Source organism: Mus caroli, chromosome 10 (assembly GCF_900094665.2).
Source record: "Mus caroli chromosome 10, CAROLI_EIJ_v1.1, whole genome shotgun sequence".
In the NCBI taxonomy this organism is placed as follows: Eukaryota; Metazoa; Chordata; class Mammalia; order Rodentia; family Muridae; genus Mus; species Mus caroli.
The window spans coordinates 50,227,081-50,232,061 of NC_034579.1; positions in this window are offsets into that span (position 1 = coordinate 50,227,081).

The window sequence follows — 4,981 nt, forward strand, 5'->3', positions numbered from 1 at the left end:
CCTAGGAAAGAAATCTGGAACCATAGATGTGAGCATCAGCAACAGAATACAAGAGATGGAAGAGAGAATCTCAGGTGCAGAAGATTCCATAGAGAACTTCGGCACAACAATCAAAGAAAATACAAAACGCAAAAGGCCATTCCAGTTTTGTAGAGACAGATGCTAAGAATTTTTTGAGGTACAACTATCATGACAAAATCCAGAATCAAGTAGGGATCATGGTAGAACATCAATAAATGTGGTTGGCTGTGTAGGAAATGATTAAAATAAAGACTTAAACGGGAAAGAAAATCTTTACCTTAGCCCAGAACATGCTGATCTATGGGACCAAGTAAGACATACATCTCTGTTTAAATGGTGAAGACTCTGAAAAACATTACAATCCTTTTGGTTTCTTTGCTTTTTCAATATGTTATATATTCATTTCACTATCATTCATACTGGCTATTTTCTTCTGATTTGTCGATACTCAGCCCGTGTTCCATGAACCAGGAACAGAGTTAGCATTTGCATTGTAGAAGTTTGTTCTTAGTTCATAACTGGATAATGAGTTGTATATGACCAGTGGATAACAGTGGACAATGTATACATAATAAATGCTTAAGTTTGCAAAGTCCTAAACTTCATCAATAAATGTTTGAAAACAAAAAAAGCAGGATAACCCAGTAATTGTCTTTTGTAAATGTGGTTTGCAAGAGGTCTCTAGACTGGAGTAGGCAGTGACAATAGATCCCTCTGAGTGCACACAATTGCAATCTAGAATATTGAATGCCATTATCTCCTAATTTTGTAGATAAAGACAGTTTTCACCAGTCACTGTACTGATTGTTATCTGTTAATAATAATAGTGACACCATCAGCTGTATTACTTCTATTCTTAATACTTGAAATCCATTCTCTTAAGGCCTAATTTACAGAACAGTTGACATACTCAATACTGGTATATTGTTATTGATAATATGTTTACTTCTAAATGGTTTTCTTTTCTAATGTTCTTTTCCATATATTAAAAATACAATGTATTATGTATAGAAAATTGCTATTAAGCTTCATGATATCTTCCACAAAGATGCTCCAACATCATGCAAAGAATGCTGAGCAAGCCTGAAAAGTGAAGGCTACATTTTCTGGTTCTCTTATTTTCACCTAAATACCCATAAAAATTGCTTACATAAAAATGTCAATTTCCAGATCCATGGGTGATTGGGTAGTGACAAGCAGGAAATTAGAGAAGTCAATTTGCATATATTATTTGCAACTGAGACCTTTGTTTGACACCTCTAATAGCTCCCTCAGAGTCCCCAGGTGTGCTTTCTGAACAGAAAGGGTAAATGGAGGGACAGGAGCTATGATAGCTCCCACCTGCTCTGCGTCTGTTTCAGCAGGACTCCATGATTATGCTTTTTTAAACGACAAAGAAGATAGGAAACAGCTGTTTTGAAACATTTAAAACTGCATCCACCCTTGACAAACAGAACAGATTTCTAAAGTGCTTTTTTGGTACCAAGTAAAAAGGTCTTTTGAAATCAGAAAGAACAAGTTAGTTTTACTCGATTCTTTTTCAGTACTCATGCCTTTTCAAGCATTCACATATTCTCCATAAATCAAGTTGAGGGAATTCATTGCTTATGAAGAGTAGAATGAATAGCACTTAAAGGAATGTGAAGAAAGCAACCAGTGTGAATGCTTTTCAGCCCAGCAGGCACAGGTTCAGTAGTTTGGGCTAAAATGAGAAAATGGTATACATTAGAGAAAAGCCTCCTCAGCCACTGAGCTGTATCCCAAAAGTTGCCATAGACTTTCTTGAAGCCTTATTCGTTCTTTCTGTTTCATGAAGTCAAGTCTCTTCATCATGGTATGGCATTGTACCATGAGAGGCATTTGAGACAGAATTACAGCTGGTAGCCTTTCATCTTTACTTCTGCATTCATTTTACTACAAAAAGGAGCCTCCAGCTCCTTTTAGGGTCCCTCTTTCCTTTATAACCAAAAAGAGACTGTCATCTGCACAGCCGTTATGGCACAGCAATGAATGAAGTGGTACAATAAGTCACAAATCATCTCTTTAGTTCCTCCAACAATCAGTCGAAAAGGTGCCATAGAAATCCATGTACTTTTAACTCATTGTAAGTTTTAGTAAGTCACAAATAAAAAAATTGCACAGCAAAATTAACTTGAACCAAAGACTATACACCTCAATGACCTTCTATAAACTTAGAGCAGTCTTTGGAATCTATAATAAATGATTCCAATTGGAATTGGCATTGAAGTCATCAATGCAGAGCATTGCCTACAATGTAAATAATTGTGTTGATCACTTTTAGCCTGCACTTGGGGATATATTAGTGACAAGAAAATAGTCAAATAGAAGTAGTGCTGCACCTGGAGAGGTACATTTAGAATTTGTCCAGGCAAAGTTTAGTTTCAGTTGAAGTTGTATGATTATTATTATTATTATTATTATTTATTAGGACATGAGTGGGTCAGTTTGAAAATTTCCAGATGGCTTATAGTCATGACACCTCTTAATAATTATATCATTCAAGTGTACTTTTAAATTAATGATGTAAAATCAAGCATTGTTCACAACTCTAAAAATATGAATATGATTAAATAGAACATTTTGTATACCTGTCAAGGATGATGACTAAATTAACCAATAGATGTCTGTTATAAATATGCCCTTTTAAAAAATCTTAGGGGTTTCCCTAAATATACTTTTAACAAACCCTCTGTGTCCTTTTCCTCCCATGAGAAGGCGAATTAAGAACCAGCAAAAGCACAGGATGCTTTTGTATTTGTTGGACTAGAAGGCACCTGGCCAAAAAAACCAAAAAAAACATGTATTTTTATCCAAAAGAACTTTAAAAAGCAAATAAAGCAAATAAAATATGTGCCAAAGTTTAACAAAACAGCACAATGGTTATATACAATTACAGTAGTGCAGTCACAGAAATCAGGAATGCTACATAATAAAGCTACAGCATTTAAAGCTGCATGGTACTCTATAGGGCTATGTCAAAGTTCCAATCGTATGCAAAGGTGAAAACCACCACTTTGAATTCCAGAAAGTTTGTGCTTTAAGGGGCTTCAGAGCGCAGTGTTTTAAGGATGATCTGCAGGGACCAGAAGTCCCTGTAAAGCATAGTTGGTTTGCCTTCCCACATCTTTCTCTTCACTGAAAACCTTACCTTTGCTGTAGTAACTGTTTTATATGCTGTTAGAGAATGCACAGCAAGTTAGAAATACAAGAGATAGACCTGAGAGCATGGTGTTCTAGGAAGAATTTTCAGAGATTTTTAGCTAATATACTAGGACCAGTTTTGTGCAAATAATAATGGAAAATATGGGGAAGAGGATGAAATTAAAAGGAGATTCAGAGAGGTAAGTGTGCCATGTCTGTACGGAGGAATAGGTTCAGCCTGTATACTGCTGCACTTGAACAAGCTATAGTCATTTTGGGAAAAGGGAACCTAGAATGAAAAAAAAGCTTCCATCAGATTGGCTGGTGGGAGAGTATGTGGTGCTTTTATTGATGACTGATGTGGCAGGAACCAGCTCACAGTTAGTTGGGACTGTTAGTGCCACCCCTAGCTTGATGGTGTTATTTACTATAAGAAAGTAGGCTGAGCAAGCCACGGAACACATGCCTGTAAGGCAAGGTCCTCCAAGGCTTCTGTATCAGTCCCTGCCCCTTTGTGTTTCTACCCTGGCACCATCTACACTGTGATGTGGAACTGTAAGCTGAAATAAACCCTTTCCTCCCCAGATTGCTTTTGATCATGGCATTTTTGTCTGAGCAATAAACCTTACATTTAAGAAAAACAGAGTTGGATGGAGAAAAATAGAAAAACAGTTTTAAAGACACCTAGTACAATTGGCAAAAAGCAGATGGTAGGCATTTTAGAACTCCTTCTCTTGGTTGCAGTTGTTGAAAGAAGGAGATAGAAATATGGGGTTAAATGTATAAATGGCTCAACACTCCTGAGGTCCCATGGTCTGAAAATGAAAGGCACAAGAGAGTCATTGGAATGCATGCAAAGTATTGTTTGTTTTCTGTCTATCAATTCAGTTTCCAAGGACATAGTCAGAATGCTTGTCAGGTTTCCTGAGGCACTCAGAAGGGTTAGTTAGAGCACCTGAAACACTTGGAAGGAAATCAGATCTCTCCTAGGGACTAGAAGCTGTATGGGAAGTATCCTGGAGTATCTAAGTGCTTTATTTAAATGTTCAAAGGCATAAGAAAGCATTGCAAATTAAGCTTGAGAGGTATATTGAAGAAAACAAAAGGCATTCATTGGTGCCAACCCCAGGGCTTGAATGTTTAGCTTGAAGAAGGGTTTATTTAATCTCCTTTTAGACAGAGAGTGATAAGACCTGTTTATGGAACCTTTGTCTTGATTTACTACCTGGAAAGTGCCTAGTTTCTATTGCAGGGCTAGTAAATTCTTCTTAATATTTTCACCTAAAAATCTTCATTTTTAACAATAGATATAGGTTTTTTTCTTCTCTTTTTTTCCTCAGAATTTGTCCAAAATCAAAGACAAAGGAGAAGCAAGATGAATAGTGGCTAAATAAATGAACAAATCAGAAGAGATAGTTTCTTTTCAATTCCAGATTACACAATGAATGGGGGAAAGAACTGGATCAAGATAAAAGTACTGGGAGTAAGAAAAAGAAGGGATACCATCAAGATCCTTGAGTCATAAGGGGTTGGGTTATTACTTTTTAGCCTGTGAGGGAGGAGGTGGAGTCAGAGATAGCTCCCAGGAGGATACTACATGAAAAGAAGACTTTGAGCAATAGTCACTCCAACAGGATGACAAGGAGGAAAGGGTTTGGCTATATAAACAAGAGAGGAATGAAGTCAATTTGGTAATTTTGAAATGTATCTCAGAAAATTGGACATGGTACTACCGGAGGATCCTGCAATACCTCTCTTGGGCATATAGCCAGAAGATGTTCCAACTAGTAAGAAAGAA